Below are 20,963 nucleotides of genomic sequence, written 5' to 3'. Positions count from 1 at the left end.
TTTTACACAACACTTTAAAGGGGTTATCCGGGTTTTAAAAATTACCCAGGGCCGGGCTGGGGAGGGCTAGTTAAACATAATAAACATGGACTTACCGCGTCCGGCGCCGCTGATGTCCCGTGCCGCGGTCCCTTCGATCCGTGCCCCTGTTTGTTTACAGGGGCACGGAAGCCGCGCACAGGGAACTTCCGGTCCGCGATGTGGACGGCTCCTCCCATCCGTCCCTATCTCTCAGCGTTGTAAGCTCTGGGAGATGGTGTCGCATGGGAGCATCCGGCTGGCCGGAAGCTCTCTGTGTGCACTTTTAATGAAACCGGCGCACAGAGAAGACCGGCCGCGGCGCGGGACATCGGCAGCACCAGAGGAGGTAAGTACATGTTTATGGTGTTTAAATAGCCCTCCCTAGCCCGGCCATAAGAAATTTTTTAAACCCGGATAACCCCTTTAATGTACTGAACAAGCAACTACAAGGTGTAGTGGGGGAAAACAGCAGAAACAATGTTTTGTGATATAAAAACATTTGGAAACTGGGCAGCTGAAATATTTCCCAAATCTACAATTCTACAAGTCATCAGGACGTCTACAATGAATTTTCTAATGTTGTAGCAGTTGCAAAGGTGAATTATAGTAAAAGATTTTTACAATTCCGTAAGATGGAGGCAACCCTGTGTTTTCTTACTTCACCAGATAAAGCTCAGTTTGAAGAACTTTCTCTCTCTTGCTTACACTGGTTAGATTTAGGAAACCTGGAAATGGAGATGTTAATATTTCAAGAAAACTCGATCTGGAAAAATAAATTCTCTGACCTGCGTGAAACACTCGAGAAAATGGAAAGGATGACAAATGACAGCGCAGATGGAAACAGGAACAACACTTCAGAAAATGAAATCCTTAAAGTGTGAAATTCTCTGCCAGATAATTTTAAGTCCATGAAAGCCCTTGGTATTGCTTTGCTCACTTTGTTTGGATCATCTTATGCTTGTGAGCAGCTCTTTTCAGCTTTGAATTATATCAAATCTGACAACAGAAACAGATTAACGGATGACTTGAGTGCTGCATGTGTTGCTCTGAAGCTTACAAAGTATGAGCCCAGGATAGACAAATTGTCAGAGTGCATGCAACAGCAAAAATCACATTAAAGGGTGCTTTACATCAGTTCTTACTATACAGTACTGCAGCCAGCGTTAGAGTTTTGGTTTTACCCTTAGTAGAAGTAAAAATGTTGTTGATTTATATTCCTGGATTGTACCTGGACTTGGATTGTAGTGCACTGCTATGAGAGAGTTCACATCAGCGCTCAACCCCTTTTCTTACCTCTGAGTCACTTCTGTAGCTGGTTGCTGCTGTAATACAATGACCAACAGTTACTTAAGGGGAGGGGGGGCTGTGTAACACTGCAACAGAGTGCTCCAAATCCAGCAACAATTCTGGAATAGAAATGGAATACTGGAATTTCTCATAGTGATCACACATCTTTGCGGGAACAATATCTAACACTGGCTGTGTGATATGTGATAAAAACTTATGACAGATTCCATTTTAATTATTCAAAAGCACAGAAAATGCAAACCTTTGAGCTCTCTTGATTTTTATGTTTTTATTGTAATACAAAAGATTGTAACGTTTGAGCTATGTTTTCTCAATTAAAACCTTGTTATTCTAGTTAAATTTTTGTGTTGGCACTTCGCTACAAGTCAGTAGGGTTTGGGTTGCATTTTGGGCACTCGGCCTCTAAAAGGTTCGCCATAAGAGATGAGCGAGCACTAAAATGCTTGGGTGCTCGTTATTCGAGACGAACTTTTCCCGATGCTCGAGTGCTCGACTCGAATAACGAACCCCATTGAAGTCAATGGGAGACTCAAGCATTTTTCAAGGGGACCAAGTGTCTGCACAGGGAAGCTTGGCCAAACAACTGGAAACCTCAGAAAATGATGGAAACACCATGGAAATGGACAGGAAACAGCAGGGGCAGCATGCATGGATGCCACTGAGGCTGCTTAATCACACCATTATGCCAAAATTATGGGCAACAGCATGGCCATGACAGAGTGACCGAATGAGGCTAGATAGCATCTAAATCATCCAATAATTGACCCTGACACTATAGGGGACGGCATGCAGAGGCAGTGGCAGCAGCGGCAGGCTAGAGAGTGTCATGGCGACATACCCTAAATGGATTCAGGCTTCAAACCAATGGGTGGCAGAGAGGAACCAAAGGAGGTGAGCAAGAAGCGCTGAAATGATTTCCTATGTGAACAAAAGGTTGACGGTATATTTAGTCGATAACACAGCATGGTGGCGACATAGTGACCAAGTTCCATAACGTATCTGGTGAAACACCCGAAAAATGAGCCTGACACAGCTCTTTTGATAAGGGGACGACATGTGGAGGCAGCCATGGAGACGACTTCCATGATTAAGAGCGACAGTATGGGGCATCCATATTGCGCTGCTATGATTGCAACTTCAGGTCTCCAGCATGGTGGCAACAGATGCGCCGAGTTCCATTATGTATCTGGTGAAACACCCGAAAATTCTGCCCGACACAGCTCGTTTGATAAGGGGACGATGTATAGAGGCAGTAAGTTAGTAGTAGATTAAAGGTGCTGCAGTTAAAACTATGTTAGTTGGATCTTGAGATGGAGCAGGCGGTCCGCTGCCAGAGCTTTCGCCTGTCCAAGTCCCTGTCTCTCGGCTCCTCCCCAAACAGCACTTCTAAGAACTTTTTGTATAAGATCAAGTGTAGTAGTGTTCTTATAAGTTTGGGTTATGGCGGGTGAGGGGTATGTAAACAGAAGCGCAAGAAGCGCTGAAATAATATTGGTAAATGATAAAAGTTTGCCAGTATATTTTGTGGATAACACAGCAGGGTGGCGACAAAGTTAACAAATTTGATGTGGTAGCCATGAAAACAACCCAAAATTCTGCCTGACATAGCTCGTTTGCTAAGGGGACGATGTATGGAGGCAGCTATATGGACGACTTTGGGAGGCAGCTATGGAGATGATGTGTGGAGGTAGCAATGGAGACAACGTGTGGAGGCAGCTATAAAGACGACGTGTGGAGGCTGCTATGGAGGCAATTAAATTTGGATAGTGCCTGTATTTGGCAGTCCAAAAAAGTTTTCAAACCAGAGGAGCGGGTAGGTGGTCCTCCAGAAAAATTAAATAGATTGAGTGCCTGTATGTGGCAATCCCAAAAATTGTTTAAAACAGAGGACCGGGTACGTGGCCCTTCAGAAATATTAAATACATAGAGTACTATAGCTAGAGCCAGTTGGCCCTAGCAAAAAATAGCCAGTTTCCTCTGCTTTAGTGTACAAAGAGGAGGAGAAGGAGGATAATGAGGAGGAGGAGAGCATACATTATTCAGGTTGAGCTTCTTTCACCTGGTGGAGAATGGAAATCCTGAGAAATCCAGGCTTTATTCATCTTGATAAGCGTCAGCCTGTCAGTCGACAGGCGTGTACACTTATCGGTGATGATGCCACCAGCTGCACTGAAAAACACGCTAGCGGCAGGGCAGGCAAGAACCTCCAAGGCGTACAGCGCCAGTTCGTGCCACATGTCCAGCTTTGAAACCCAGTAGTTGTAGGGAGCTGTGTGATCTTTTAGGACGATGGTATGGTCAGCTACGTACTCCCTCACCATCTTTCTGTAAAGATCAGCCCTACTCTGACGAGACTTGGGAAAGTTGACAGTGTCTTGCTGGGGTGACATAAAACTGGCAAAGGTCTTGTAAAGCGTACCCCTGCCAGTGCTGGACAAGCTGCCTGCTCGCCTACTCTCCCTCGCTACTTGTCCCGCAGAAGTACGCCCTCTGCCGCTAGCGCTGTCAGAAGGGAAATACTGTTTCAGCTTGTGCACCAGGGCCTGCTGGTATTCATGCATTCTCACACTCCTTTCCTCTCCAGGGATGAGAGTGGAAAGATTTTGCTTGTACCGTGGGTGAAGGAGAGTGAATACCCAGTAATCGGTGCTGGAATAAATTCTTTGAACACGAGGGTCACAGGATAGGCAGCCTAGCATGAAATCTGCCATATGCGCCAGAGTCCCAACCCGCAACAATTCACTCCCCTCACTGGCCTGACTGTCCATTTCTCCTCATCCTCTTACTCTTTATCCTCCTCCACCTCCTCCAATATGCGCTGAGAAACAGACCTGAGGGTGCTTTGGCCATCAACAAGGGAATCTTCTTCCCCCATCTCTTGTGACGAGCGCAAAGCTTCTGACTTCATGCTGACCAGAGAGTTTTTCAAAAGGCCAAGCAGCGGGATGGTGAGGCTGATGATGGCGGCATCGCCACTGACCATCTGTGTTGACTCCTCAAAGTTACTCAGCACCTGACAGATATCAGACATCCACGTCCATTCCTCATTGTAGACTTGAGGAAGCTGACTGACCTGACTACCAGTTCTGGTGGAAGTTGACATCTGGCAGTCTACAATCGCTCTTCGCTGTTGGTAAACTCTGGATAACATGGTTAATGTTGAATTCCACCTCGTGGGCACGTCGCACAGCAGTCGGTGAGAGTGGCAGCATCTGTGCTGGACTTCCTGAAATGCACACAGATGCGGCGCACCTTCGTGAGCAAATCAGACAGATTGGGGTATGTCTTGAGGAACCGCTGAACTATGAGATTTAACACATGGGCCAGGCATGGCACATGTGTCAGTCTGCCGAGTTGCAGAGCCGACACCAAGTTACGGCCGTTGTCACACACAACCATGCCTGGCTTCAGGTTCAGCGGTGCCAGCCACAGATCAGTCTGCGCCGGGATGCCCTGTAATAGCTCTTGGGCGGTGTGCCTTTTATCGCCTAAGCTCAGCAGTTTGAGCACCGCCTGCTGTCACTTAGCGACGGCACTGGTGCTGTGCCTAAAGCTACCGACTGATGGCGCCATGCCCATGGATGGTAATTCAGAGGAGGAGGTGGATGAGGGGTGGGAGGAGGAGGATGAGGCATAGTAGGCCTGAGAGACCTGGACCGAGGTAGGCCCCGCAATCCTCGGCGTCGGCAGTATATGACCAGCCCCAGGGTCAGACTCAGTCCCAGCCTCCACCAAGTTAACCCAATGTGCCGACAGCGATACATAGTGGCCCTGCCCGGCAGCACTCGTCCACGTGTCCGTGGTCAGGTGGACCTTGTCAGAAATGGCTTTGGTCAGGGCACGGATAATGTTGTCTGACACGTGCTGGTGCAGGGCTGGGATGGCACATAGGGAAAAGGAGTGGCGGCTGGGGATCGAATACCGAGGGGCGGCAGCCGCCATGAGGTTGCGAAAGGCCTCGGGCTCTACCAGCCTATACGGCAGCATCTCAGGGCTAAGTAGTTTGGAGATATGGACGTTGAGGGCATGGGCATGTGGGTGGATTGCACTGTACTTCCTTCTTGCGCTCCAGCGTCTGGGGTATGGAGAGCTGTGCATGGAGACATTGGTGGATGCTGTGGAGGATCGTGGAGGCGAAGGTGTGGTTTTCGCACGGGAGGTGTTTGGGCCGGGGTCCGGGGCAAGGGGCTGACTAGCAGAGGCAGCAGATGACACAGGGGAAGGAGCAGTGGTGTGCCCGGCCGGAGGTGAACGGCCTTTGTTCCATTGAGTGGGGTGTTTAGCATTCATATGCCTGCGCATACTGGTGGTGGTTAAGCTGGTAGTGGTGGAACCCCTGCTGATCCTGGTGTGGCACAGGTTGCACACCATAGTCCGTCGCTCATCTGGTGTTTCTTTAAAGAACCTCCAAACTTCAGAAAATCTAGCCCTCACCACGGGAGCTTCACTACGTGAAACATTTGGCGCTAATGCACCAGCTCTGGCCCTGCCCCTCCGTCTGGCCCCACCACTGAATCTTCCAACCTGTTCTCGTCGAGGACTCTCCTCCGTCTCAGAAGCACTGTGTTCACCTCATCATCCTCCGATCCCTCAGTCTGCTCCCCCCTCGGACTTCCTGCCCTGACAACAACTTCACCACTGTCTGATAACCATGTCTCCTCATCGTCCGACACCTCTTTACACACTTCTTCCACTACGTCAACAATGTCATTATCACCCACAAACTGCGACCGGTGGAAAACCTGGGCATCGGAAAAGAGCTCAGCAGCAACCGGACAAGTGGTTTGTGACTCTGGGAAGGGTCCAGAAAACAGTTCCTCAGAGTATGCCAGTTCAAATGCCAAATTTTCCTAGGAGGGGGCAGACTGGGGGGGAAGGAGGCTGAGGTGGAGGAGTGCTGATTTTGGTGACATAGGTGGACTGCGTGGAAGACTGACTGGTGGACAAATGGCTAGAAGCATTGTTCTGGCCTCAACAGTGCTCTACCACAGGTCCCAGTAACTTGAGACATGAACCTAGGGAGTGTAGCTTTGCGGCGTCCCCCTGTTCCCACATCAGCAGGTGGTGTCTCACCCTGCGCAGGACCACGGCCTCTGACCCCTGCAGTAGTTGGACGCCCACGCCCTCGTCCTCTACCCCTAGCCCTCGGGTTCAACATTTTCAAAATTATAGTGTAAACTTTTGGTGTTTTTTTGTGTTTTTGTTTTTTTAACAAAACGATGCTATTGCTATGGCTAGTTTCTAACCTACACTGACAGCACACAACAGGATTTTGTGCTGTGCCTGATGACTTTTAGTTTTGAAAAAAAAATAGACTGTGCCTAATTCAATTAAACCCCTAATAAATTGTCCCACTTAGGTGTTTGAGATGGATATGTGTGTCACTAAGAGCTAAATATAACGTTCGCAAGTCTCCCTGCAAATTCGTCACAATATGGTACTAGCTGCACTACTAGTGCCAGCAAGGCCACCCACAAGCAAATCAACAAAATATATATATATATATAACGCTATTGTAGGCCTAAGAAAGTCGGTTGGGTTCTTGTATGCCTAGTTTCTAACCTACACTGACAGCACACAACAACTGGATTTTAAGTCACTTTAAGTTTTGAAAAAAAAAAAAAATCGTCAGACTGTGCCTAATTCAATCAAACCCCTAATAAATTGTCCCACTTAGGTGTTTGAGATGGATATGTGTGTCACTAAGAGCTAAATATATAACGTTCACAAGTATCCCTGCAAATTCCTCACAATATGGTACTAGCTGCACTACTAGTGCCAGCAAGCCCAGCCACAAGAAAACAAAAAAAAATAAAATATAACGCAATTCTAGCCCTAACAAGGGCTGTTGGGTTCTTGTAGACTCACTCCTGCCTAACAGTAACCCTAACGCTATCCCTGCAGCAGCAGCAGCTCTCTCCCTAACGGCATCCAGACAGAGAATGATCCAAGCAGCGCGGGCAGGGGCTAGTCTATTCCAGGGTCTCCTGATCAGGCCAGCCAACCACTGCTATCGACTTGTATGGGTACCACGTCATGCTGGGTGGAGTGCAGAGTCTCCTGGCTTGTGATTGGCTCTGTTTTAAGCTCGGACGAGTGCGTTCGCTCATCTCTATTCGCCATCACTGGCCTAGATAATCGACTATGATGGATATTAAAATCACTACATTTAATGTGAGGGGAATGAATATGCCCCAGAAAAGGTCCCAAATTTTTGCCCTTCTCAACAGGGAAAAAGCTGACATATGCATATTGCAGGAAACCCACATGAAGTTAGGCAAAATTCCTAGGTTTCCACCAAATCACTTTCCCCACACCTATCACAGTACATATAGTAAAGCTGCCAGAGGAGTGAGCATCCTAATTTCCAAACAGGTTCCATTCTACCACACGCTGACATGCACTGATCCAGAAGGTACATTTCTGTTAGTAAATGGAAAGATGGGGTCGGTTGCGGTGACTTTGGTCGCTCTTTATCCCCGTAACAATAGCCAAATACCCTGGTTAAAATGTATGCTAACCAGGGGGCGGAGCCTGACAGCGCTGCGAGCTGGAAGCTTGATATTTAGCGACTCCTACCACCTCAATATGGGGAAATCTAGCAAATAAAGAGGCCCCGACCGTCTTGACACCCCTAGAAGCAGGAAAAACCAGGGGGACTTTGCGAAATATCTCCGTAGAAAACTGACCATGCCGCCGATTCGCCCGCGCAAGATGGCGCCGGAGATCCCTGCGGAGTCTGACTGCCAGGAAGACTCTGACGCTGACTCGGCAGCTGAAGTAGAATCTACAGCGGGCTCGGCAGATACAATGCCGCTATCTAAGTCTGTACTACAGAAAGTCCTAGCGCAAGCCCTGGCCCCGGTAATGCAAGAACTTACCGCCATCAGAGAAGAGGTGAGAACGGTGGGAAGGAGGGTGGAGACTTTGGAGACAAACCAGGCCGCCATTGTGGACTTCAGCTCAGCACTGGCACATAACCTGTCTACACAGGCAGATGGCCTAAACATGGCGATTTTGCAAATAGAGGACCAGGAAAATAGGAGCCGACGGAAAAACGTCCGCAAAAAAAGGGTTACCTGAGACCATAACGCATGATAAGCTACCTGAAACAGCCATCAAGCTATTTTCAAGCTTGCTCACAGAAGACAGGGCGCAGAAAATAACTCTCTCTTTGGGATGTTCTCTTCTCTTCCTCGCCCATCTATACACGACCAATGAGCTAAGTTCAGATCAGCTCTATACATTTAAAACATCCTTACAAGGGTTATCCAGCTAAATGGGTAAAGGAAACACCTTATACTATACTCACTCACCTTGTAGGAGACCCCAAGGAACTGCTCTTATCTACTCACCCACATAATCATACTGCTTCCTCCCTTCCCTACCCTCCCTCACCTACATTCTCCCACCTCTCTTTATCCCAAACATGCCTATAATAACCCGTTATCAAATACATTCCCCAGAGGTTCAAGGAGCCTCTATTATAGTAGCCAGTGATGGCTCATTGTAAATCTGTTGTGGACGCTGGTTTGCAGACCCGATCAGGCCTAAAGAAGCTCTCACCAATAGCCGTCGGCAAACCTAAGGACACAACACATTTTTCATTTTACGTCACCATATTTATACACAACACAAGTTATATAATTAATCTGTTGTGTAAAGTTGGAGCAAACCACATGCTAAAACAAAGCATCAAGCATATGGATGTCATCTATGTATGCTCAGATTTATACATGGTTGTTACAATGAGTTGTTTAACTGATTGTTGTTTTATGTATACACAGTTCATTTGTTGCTCGTGGACCATCCAAATGGGCAGTGCTCAATGTCTCCTATACCACCAGACCAATGGCATCTATTAAGGTAACGACATTTAATGTTAGAGGTATCAATACCCCCAGGAAAAGGGCACAAGTATTAAGCCTCCTACGGAAATCCCACTCAGATATATGTTTCATCCAAGAAACTCATTTTAAAGATGGGTCAGTACCTATATTCCCAAAGTTCAAATTCAATCAATGCTTCCACAGTACTCACAACAAGGCAGCTAGGGGAATTTTAATTTCAAAAGCAGTACCCTTTACTCATCTCCTAACGTGGTCAGACCCAGAGGGGAGATGTATTTTGGTAAAAGGGAAAATTGGTTCAACATTGATCACCCTTGTTTCCGTATATGCGCCAAATAAAAGGCAAGCAACCTGGCTACAGGAGACATTGAGCAAGGTAAATGACCCTCACTAGATTGCTCCTTAGGATCATCCTCCCAATCTCAAAAATCCCTTAGAATAGCGATCAAGGCCCTGAAAGGAACAGACTTAGTGGATACATGGAGGACACTACATCCTAACAGCAAGGACTACTCGCATTATTCTGCAGTTCATAGAAGTTACCAAAGGTTGGATTATATTTTCTGAGCTTCTTCCCACATAGACCATGTGAAATCAGCTGAAATAGGGGCGCTAACACTCTCAGATCATGCCCCTGTCTCAGTTTCGCTTAATATATTCGAATCTGGTAACAAGAAAACTAACTGGCGACTTAACGAGACACTATTAGATACCCCTGAAACGGTGTCTCGTTTTTCAAAAAGAATTAGCACCTTTTTTGCTGAAAACAACCCGTCTGATACCTCTCATACCATTATGTGGGAAAATAGGTGGCGAACTTAGAGAACTGGGAGCACGACTGAAAAAATTAAGAATGGCCAAACTAAACGATTTGTTACAACGCATATCGAAGATAGAACTCCTTAATAAAAGATCCTCATGTATTGCCCACCTTAATCAATTAACAAGTCTAAGAAAAGAACTATTAGACCACCTTAACATCAAAACCGTAAAGCAATTCCAATATGCTAAATACAAACATTATGCACATGGAGACAAGGGAAATAAGCAGATGGCATATTTATTGAAAAAAGAAAGGGAAAGCTCATTTGTCTCTTCTTTAATTACACATACGGGAGAAAAAACTACCAAAATAACAAAAATAGCAGAGACCTTCCGAATCTTTTACCAAGACTTATATAATCTGCCCAACACAAACAAAAAGGATCAAGTAGATATCCCGAAACGGACGGCAGAGTTTTTACAAGAACTGTCATTACCCTTATTAGATTCTCAGGCACAAGAAAAACTCCTTTCTCCCATCAAAGAGACTGAAGTCTCAGATATCTTGAAATCACTACCACTAGGCAAGAGCCCAGGTCCAGATGGACTGCCAGTAGGATATTATAAAAAGTTCTCCATAGAACTTGTCCCACATCTTAAGGCTTGGTGCAACTCATTACTGACAGGCAGCACTTTACCACCCCAGGCATTAATAGCAACAGTAACGGTCCTACCCAAACCAGGGAAGAATCCTGAGCTCTGTGGCAGCTATAGACCGATCTCTCTACTAAACGTAGATATCAAAATATGGGCCAAGTTATTAGCAAGACGCCTTAGCCCATATCTACCATCCTTAATAAACCCAGAGCAAGTGGGATTTGTCCCAGGAAGGGAGGGAAATAATAATTCTACTAAAGTAATACATTCTATTCATTATGCATATACCAAACAGATACCCCTGGTCTTGCTTGGAGCTGACGCGGAAAAAGCGTTTGACCGAGTCAATTGGTCCTTTTTGAAAGCAACATTGTCTTCTTTTGGTATACCACCTCAATTCACAGCTGCGATTATGACTCTATACACGAAGCCGAGCGCCACAATAAAAGTTAACGGAACTCTATCCAATCCCTTCAAAATTAATAATGGCACACGCCAAGGGTGTCCGCTATCGCCTACTCTTTTCATCATGGTTATGGAGACACTTCTCCAGGCCATTAGACGTCATCCACACATAAAAGGTGTGACAATAGAGAAACAGACCTACCTCAATGCTGCATTTGCAGATGATCTGCTCTTACTATTATCAGACCCTAAGACCGGTTTTCCACATATAATAGAAATATTCAATACATTTGGCTCACTATCTAATTTTAAGGTGAACCTTTCGAAATCGGAAGCGCTTAACATAACCTGCCCACAACAAACCGTTGAGCATCTTAAGAAAGACTACCTATTTATTTGGCAGCCTACCTAACCAAGAAAAGCACAGGGCTATACAAAGAAAACTATCTCCCCCTTATGACACAAATCACTAGCTCACTGAGCTCTTTAGCATTGCCATACGTTTCCTGGATGGGTAGGAAAAATCTTTTAAAGACTTTCATCATGCCCAAATTACTTTATTTGCTGCAAACTTTACCAATAAAAGTCCCAAGATCATACTTTTTAAGACTAAGAACTCTTTTTATTACCTTCCTATGGAAGGGTAGGAGGGCGAGGGTACCCTACGACAGACTAAGGCTCAAAAAGCTATATGGAGGTTTTGGGTTACCAGATGCATACACCTACTATAGGGCAGTCCATTTGAAGCGCTGGGTTCTGCTTCACACAGGATATAAGACTCATAGGAAAGCCATCACCCCTAATGCCTACCAGTCTACTCCCACTTTTACTTAGGCCAGGTAAAGGAGAGCCATGGAGTCTATCCCCATACGGAAATTCCACAAACAAAAATTACAAGACTTCATTACGGACTCAATAAAACACCCTCTTACACTAAACTTTCTACAAATAGAAGAATTAAAATGAAACCAGACTGAACTCTGCAAAAAATACCCGTTATTACATGATCCTACGTGGCTAGAAAATGGTTATTACAAAACACTCTCCCTAAAGGTCTTATCTATCTTATACGATTACGTACTTGGGCAAGGTAACACAGCTACACCAGCTTATATTAGAGGTTGGGAGAAGGATCTTAGCATTACTCTGAACGCTACCCAAATTAAAATAATACACACCAGGTCACACGGCTTCTCCCGATGTATTAAAATTCAGGAGAATTCTTATAAGCTCATGACGCGCTGGTATAACACTCCCTCAACCCTAATGCAAAAGAAGCTACTAAAGACTGACACATGTTGGAGGTGCGGTAACACGGGGGGCACTCTTGGGCACATTTTCTGGAGATGTCCGAAACTATACCGCTTCTGGCAGGAGATTGCGCAGCACATTAACACCATAACGGGGAAAACTATAAAACTTAACCCAGAATCAGTACTACTTTGGCTTCCAAATAGCACCTGGAAACCTAATAAAAGACATCTCACAACACACCTAGTGCAAGCAGCCAAACTAACCATACCCCCAAGATGGCTACAGAAGGATCCACCCACTATTAGAGAATGGTTAGAACATCTTGATAACATTTATAGATTAGAGGAATTAGCAAGCTGGGAAGCGAGAAGCCATGAAAAATTTGAAAAACTATGGCTACCATGGCGAACTTACAGGATCTCCAACCCGCCAACAACAGATTAGGTCAATAGTAACATTATACCAATACCACACTAACAGAAGAACTAGTACTGCACCAACAACCTTAGCCCCTTATACTGGAATATTAAGTCGATAAGGATAGGTCAACAATATCGTATACTATCTGGTCTGCAACAATTTACACAATTATTCGGATGGTTTAACGAGCAAAACGAGCAAAACGAGGTTCAAACCTCATTGGTTTAATATTCTAAGTAGTCACCATTTCTTAATTCTGTTTCAAGATAAATGTCTATTTTTATATTCTATTGACAAGTTACGTATGTCTTATGTCACTATGTAATTATTGCCACACAAGTATGGCTTTACATATGGAAGTGAATGCTTGTCAAGATTTTCATGTAATTTGTTAATATTTACGAAAAACTCAAATAAAAAGATAAACATAAAAAAAAGCATGCTAACCAAAATTAACTCCTTAGCAGATGGCCTAAAAATTGTGGGAGGCGTCCTCAATATAATCTTGAATCCACACCTAGATAGCTCCACAGGGAAATCCACTTACTCCAGGAAAGTGTTAAGTGCATTCCGCAAGTACCTGGACCAGTTGGGTTGGATTGATACATGGCGCATTTGTAACGCATCAAACAAGGATTTTACATATTTTTCCAAAACCCACAAGTCCTTCCAAAGACTGGACCATATACTAATAACCAAACCTATGGCCACCATGCTAAGGAGCTCATGCATCGGGCCCATTTCTATATCAGATCACTCCCCAGGCACAACTACTGTGAGCTTTAAAACCCTGCCAAAGAGGACCAAAGTGTAGAGATTAAATGAAACATTATTATAGAAGTAGGGAAACATATCTAGAATTACTAAAAAAAACTAGATAGCTATTTTAAAAACCCTAACCTGATAGACTCCCCTCAGACAACCACATGGGAAGCACATAACGTTTACATATGGGGTGAATTCATGTCACTGGGGGCATGGACCAAAAAAGAAAGAACAAAAGAGCTGAATGGGCTACTATCTAAGCTAGATGCACGCAGTAAACACACTGACGTAGACTTGGCACTAGAAGAACTGACACTCCTCAGGAAACAGGTCGCAGACCTGCTGAATATAAGAGCTGCATTAAATTACCAACGCTCAAAGTTCAAGTATTACGCACACGGAGACAAAGCGAATAAATTCATGGCCCAAATGGTGCACAAGGAAAGGGAAAAACCATACATTCATACAATTACCACATTAGAAGGCAAAAACGTCTCACATACAGGGGAAGTAGCAGAGGAAATGAGGAAGTTCTATCAAGGCATTTATAATCTCCCAGACAAAACCGCAAACACCACACCAGGCCAACACAAGAATAGTACATCTATTTTAGAACCACTAAACCTACCATTACTAACAAAAGACCAACAAATCTTACTGACTACACCAATCACACAGAAAGAGGTAAGTGATATTATCACCTCTAGGCTTCCCCATTAAAAATTGAGGGATGTTCTCTTACCTCATGACAAGTTGGTGTAATGCCCTTATGGATGGTCAGCTACAGACAAATATCATTGTTAAATGTAGCAACTCATTTTTCTATTCACTAAAGACACTATTTTTAAACTTCTTGTGTCAAAATAAGAAACCAAGGATTAAGCACGAAAGACTCATAAAGAACAAGAGTCTGGGAGGATTTGGGTTATCAGACCCTGTCGCATACTACAGAGCCATACAGATAAAAAGGTGGGTGCAACTATTCAACTCAGTTTACTCCACCAACATTGAACTAGCCACACTCAGCAATCACTCCCTAGCTAAACTATGGAACATTAAGACTCCAGGAAGATGCACCAACACATTAACTAAAGGTCATCAAATGGGCTTGTGAAAACTTAATGGCATTATATAACCCCCATCTCTTATGCCAAGCAATCTTGTGCCGTTATACTTAAAACCATCAAGAAACCCAAGAATTTTGAGGAACTATATAAATCTGAACTGCAAATGAGAAATGATGAGATAAAAATTTTTTTTTTCAGGGGTAGAATTCCCAAAATTAACGACTGATCAGAGGAGGGAATTGGAGAAACCGATCTCCCTAGAAGAATTACAGAACGCCCTTAAAAATACTACGGGAAATACAGCACCCGGCACAGATGGTCTGCCCTTTGAGGTCTACAGGAGGTTCGGTGGAGTATTACTTCCGGCCCTACTGGAGACATTACAGGGGGCAATGATGGGAGGCATGCTCCCCAACACAATGAACGAGGCAGTTATTATACTAATATTAAAGAAGAGTAATGATATATATGAGGTGGACTCTTACCGCCCAATATCCTTACTCAATACAGACATCAAGCTCTATGCAAAAATATTAGCAATAAGACTGAGGAATGTAATATCGGATTTAGTGGATGAAGACCAGGCAGGATTTGTGCCAAATAGACATGCCTTGAACAATCTGAGAAGATTATATGCCAATATACAACTGGGAGGCGGAGGAGGCTGCTCCATCCTGTCCATTGATGCGTCTAAGGCGTTTGACAGGGTGGAGTGGCTCCCACTTTGGGAGATTCTGATGGGGTTTGGTTTTGGACCAAACTTTATTAGATGGATCCAACTGTTGTACATGGAACCTAAAGCTTGTTTAAAAATTGGGAGTTCAGTAACTAGAATGTTTAAAATAAAAAGAGGAACCCGACAGGGATGCCCTCTCTCCCCTCTGCTGTTTGCATTATCCATTGAGCCGTTGGCTATACTCTGCAGAGGGAACAAGAATATCGTTGGATTCGGCAGCAGAGGGGAGGAGGATAAGATACTTCTTTATGCAGACGATCTGATGTTCTGCTTAAGCCAAACAGAGAAATCGCTGCCTATAGTTATAGAGACAATTAAGGAATACGGGGAATTTTCAGGACTGGCCGTGAATTGGGATAAATCCACAATATTACCGCTGGAGGAGATGGAGATCAGAGGAGTGGGAGAACTTAAGGTGTTGGGAGAAGAAGAATATCTCCAATATTTGGGATTTAAGATTGGGAGAAGGGCTAACTCCTTTCTGGATTCTAATCTGGTTCCCCTGATTAAAAAAATTAGGAAGAAAATTAAAGGGAACCTACCACCACGAATCTACCTATAAAGGTAGATCGGGTGGTAGGTGGATGTATGGGACGTGAGGATAGCCCTTTTTAGAGCTAATCCTCACGTCCCCGCTAGCGTCACATAAACTTTATTGCCCTAATATGTTAATTTAATTAAGCGGCTACCGGGGCGTGGAGTAGCCGGACACGAGGCTACACGGCGCGGCTACTCCACGCCCCAGTAGCTGCTTTCCCCCGCCTACCCTGTGATCTTCGGCGCGCAGCTCCTGGCAGCTGCGCGCCCTCGTCCGAGAAGCCGGAGTTCTGCGCATGCGCAGTAACTCCGGCCAAGATGCGCGATCTCGGGAACGAGGCCAGAGTTACTGCGCATGCGCAGAACTCCGGCTTCTCGGACGAGGGCGCGCAGCTGCCAGGAGCTGCGCGCCGAAGATCACAGGGTAGGCGGGGGAAAGCAGCTACTGGGGCGTGGAGTAGCCGCGCCGTGTAGCCTCGTGTCCGGCTACTCCACGCCCCGGTAGCCGCTTAATTAAATTAACATATTAGGGCAATAAAGTTTATGTGACGCTAGCGCGGATGTGAGGATTAGCTCTAAAAAGGGCTATCCTCACGTCCCATACATCCACCTACCACCCGATCTACCTTTATAGGTAGATTCGTGGTGGTAGGTGCCCTTTAAAGTATGGGTCACGCTCCCTATCTCACAAGCAGACAGGATAGCCCTAATCAAGATGATCATATTACCTCAATTGAATTATATCATATCTGCCACTCCAATATGTATAAATAGTAAATATTTTAAGACAATAGAAACCTTGCTAAATGAACTGATTTGGGGCAGAAAGCGGGTACAAATAAAAATCCAATACCTAAGCAGACCCAGAGGCAAAGGGGGTATAGAGCTACCCAATTTCTTTTGGTATTATATGGCTTCTACCCTGCAATATTTAACAGCTGAAAACAGTAAGAGGATAATTAAGGCTATAGCTAAAAGGGTAAACTTAGAGACTGATAATGGACTTGTATTGGCAGAATCTGGATTATTAAGGGATATTAGAATCTCACGAATACCTTTATGTAAACTTTTTCTAAAAGTATGGGAGTGGTTCAAGCACAGTTTTAACATTAAGGGGGGGTACAGAATATACTCCTTTGTGGAATAATCTGGTCTTAAAAGAATTTAGGGATTATCACGGCAAACAATTCTGGGAAGATAGGGGAATATGGTCGGTTGCACAGCTGGAGGATAAGCATTACTATAAGTATGTACAACTAGCCTATAGAATGGGTAGAATAGTAAATAAGGAAAAACTCTTTACGAGAGAATACGAACAAATTAAATTTTTGGGGGGCTTACGGGACAAAAAGAAGACACTATCTAAGATATATAAATACTTGCTGAGGAGGTTGAACACTGTAAATGAACATGTCAGTAAGCGTAAGTGGGTGAGGGAGATAGGTGCACTAGGTGAAGCACAATGGGATAGCATCTACAATAGTATAGAATTGGATGGACTACCAGAATCTTTTAAGCTGATACAAATCAAGATAATCTATAGACTGTACTGTAGCCCAAGGATGATCAGTAAATATAAAAAAGGTAAAGAGATAGAATGCCGTAAATGCAAGGAGAAAAATGTGGATTTACTACACATGCTCTGGAACTGCAAACCAATTATGGACTTTTGGGAAGAAGTCCACAAAAGGATAAAAATGGTTACACAGATCGACATACCAGATACCCCGGACGTAATGATTTTAGGTAGTTTGACAAAATTAGAAGGCACCTCATGTAAAATCAAATGGATATTAAGAGCATTATTTACAGCAAGGTATCTACTAGTCAGGAGATGGATGTCACAAGAACCACCAAAATTAAAGGAGTGGGAAAGGCAACTAGATCGGATTAAAAAATTTGAAGAGATCAAATATTGTGATCTAGGTAAAGAACAGATATGGAAAAAAAGATGGCTAATCTCATAGAAGGGAAAATAGACCCCCTTGCTCCTGGTTCCTATGGATATTTGTGTTTTTTTTTTGTTTTTTATGTGTTGCTATCTCTTTTTGTGACCCTGACTGGAGGGGGGTGGTAGGGGTATGGGGGGGGGGTATGGTATTGTAGTAGATATATCTTTTGTTAGATGTGTGTGATTTTTGTAATAAGAAAATTTAATTAAAAAAAAAAGAGACAACGAAAGTGAAACAATGGAAACAGTTCACCAAGATCCCGCTTCACACCTTCCACAAAAAAGATAACTCAGAACTTCTCCAGTTTAAAGAAAACACTAAAATCCCCCACAACTTCCTACTAGAGGCGGAACTGGACATAAATAAATAAGAGCTTCATAAGCAGCACCCAATTCTCAAAGATCCCTCGTGGATGGAAAAGTGGCTTTTGAAACCTACCACCCAACCCCAATTAATTTCAACATTCTATGACATCATGGTTTCCAAGGATAAGGAGGTCAAGCCTGCATATATCGGCCTATGGGAAAAGGAACTGGGGATGTCCATAACAGACAAACAAATCAGAACCATTCACAATAACTCACACAGTTTTCCAGATGTGTTAGAGTACAGAGAACTCCTTTAAAATTATGGACAGATGGTATAACACTCTGACAAGACTAAAAGAAATAGGCTTAACACTCTCAGATCCATGTTGTAAATGCAACTCCCCCAGGGCCTCTCTAGTACATATTTACTGGTCATGCCCAGTACTGAGGCCATACTGGACTGAGGTAGAGAAAACTATCTGCAATATTACGGATACTCCAATTTCCTTATCCCCTGAATGGGTATTGTTATGGTTGCCTAACATGTCATGTCGTCCAAAAAAAAAACACCTTTCTAGACCTTTCTAGTCCAAGCTGCTAAATTGGTAATACCCCCCTGGTGGCTCCAACCTAAACCACCACTGATAACGGAATGGCTGTCTAGGGTGGACTGCATATTCAGGATGGAGGAATTAGTCCATTGGGAAACCAGAGCAACAGTTCGGGAAGCTATCCTCTAGAAAAATGGATAAAACGCTAAGTAAGGTCAAATATAATTAGACACACATACACAGGACTTTCCTTAGCAGAGCACTTATTCTTACAGCGAAGTCAGATACAACCAGTGTTTTCTTGTTTAACTAGTTAGTTTGTTGTTAACTCTGGAATCTGTTTATTTTTGTAAACAATACCCCCCCTCCCCATCTTAATCCTCCTTACCCCTCCTAAAGACTCCAGTCAAGATGCAAAAGAAGACTTTAAAGGACTCATTTTCACAAACCCCTTCTCCGCATCCCCCACCTCCTTACCCCCACCCTAAAAGCACAGCGTGTGGCACATCTTTATAACAGGAATGTATGCATGTATGTACGCTATTTATATTTAACTCGTATACAATGTTGCAAATATACTCATATGTATGAAAATTCAATTTAAAAAAAATCGCGACTGTCTCGCCGAAACCGGGACGGTTGGGAGGTATGTACATGGACTCTTCAAAATAAACTCCTTTGGATTATTTTCATCAAGCAAAGCCTTGTTGTCCATTGAAAAACCTATGCGTCACAAACACAGTTTCCAAAGGTTGTTTTTAATATTTTGAGGTGTGCAGCTTCTAAAGTGGTGTCATTTGTGGGGGTTTTCTGTCATGTATGCCTTATAAAGTCACTTCTAACTAAACTGGCCCTCCAAAAATAGGTTTTGATGATTTTCGTGAAAATTGGAAAAATTGCACCTAAAGTTATAAGCACCCTATCATGCTAAACAAAGGAAAGGATGTTTGAAAAAATGATGCCAAGTTAAAGTAGGCATATGGAAAATGTTGGTTATCAAGTTATTTTGGTGATATGACTAAATTTCCAAAAAGTAAAAAATTTTTAATTTGGAAACCAGTTTTTTTTCAAAATTTTCTCTAAATTTCCGTTTATTTCATAAATAAAATACTAAACATATTCCTTAAATTTCTCAACCAACATGAAGTACAATGTGTCATGAAAAAACAGTCTCAAAATCAACTGGATATGTTAAAGTGTTCCAAGTTATGACCACTTAAAATGACAAATGTCAAATTTAAAAAAGGGCTGTGTCAAGAATGTGTAAAATGGCCAAGTCATTAAGGGTTTAATAACTCTTTTGCAGTAAACGGGAGGGCCAAGGGACCTAAGTATTCTGAAGAGATCTGGGGGAGGTGTGGAAGCTGAGTATCCTTTAAAGGAAACCTACTATTTGATTTGATGCAGTATGAAGCAAGCATACCTTGAGAATGCTGTAGCTACAATGATGCAGGATCATATCTTGGTTAATCCCTGTGCTGAGTGGTTTAGCTGATAAAACAGATATAACATTGTGATAATGAAGCTCTGTGGCTTCTATTGCTGTTCTGGCGCTTGCTTTGACACTTCTCATAGGGCAGTTTCTCTCTGATTGCATCATCATCTCCTGCACTTCTCTTCCTGCCAGACAGAATAATCAATTGCTGCACCATTCCTCAGCTACTGTGTATGAGTCATTTGGCTCAGGTTGACTAGTGCTTGCCTAGTCATGCTTAGTCATTCTTTACATAGCAGCCATTTGAAATCCAATGTGTAAGCCAGTCTGTCCCAGCTTTCCCAAGGCCATGAATGGTATAATTGTTTTTTTTCAGCAAAACCACTCAGCTGAGGGATTAACCAAGATATGATCCTGCATCAGTGTAGCAACACCATTCTCAAGGTATGTTTGCTTCATAATGCATCAAATCAAATGGTAGGTTTTCTTTAACAAATGGGTGAGCTTTGTATCTGCAGCTTTTTATATTAAATGGCCTCTAATAGTGGCTCTGTGGGTGATCTATAAGGTCATACTGTCTACTTCATTTTTATCATTAAAATGGAAGTATTCTTTAAAGCTGAAGCTGTGGCAGGGGCATAATCAGGTCATTTTCTTGGAATGCTCTTCAATATCCATATTATAGACATGATCAGACCAGTCGCCAACTGAAACATCTGATCTCTCTAGTTAGTGTCTCCCTGTCCACTAGGTAGAAATCAATTCTTGAGTACGTCCTGTTATGGTTACTGGTGTAGTTAAGATATAAAAGATGGTGATTGCAAGAAAGAAAGTACCTTGCAGGGATATGAGCCAGATTCTCAGGGAATATCCTCTGGCAGAAGAACGCAGGCAGCAGCAAGGAAATGCAAGGTCACAGGGCTTCTCCTAGGTAG

The 20,963-nt window shown here is 43.6% G+C and overlaps 1 protein-coding gene across 2 annotated transcripts in view; it reads right to left on the bottom strand.

Annotated features, from left to right (window-relative positions):
* The window catches only part of SLC22A2 (solute carrier family 22 member 2), a 524,556-nt gene that overhangs the window by 258,859 nt on the left and 244,734 nt on the right, over nucleotides 1–20,963 (bottom strand). The gene's annotated exons all lie outside the window — the stretch shown is intronic.

The sequence above is a fragment of the Engystomops pustulosus genome, chromosome 3, assembly GCF_040894005.1.
Source record: "Engystomops pustulosus chromosome 3, aEngPut4.maternal, whole genome shotgun sequence".
NCBI classification, from domain to species: Eukaryota; Metazoa; Chordata; class Amphibia; order Anura; family Leptodactylidae; genus Engystomops; species Engystomops pustulosus.
The sequence above is the reverse complement of the archived record's forward strand: the minus strand, read 5'-3'. Positions and strand labels throughout refer to the sequence as shown.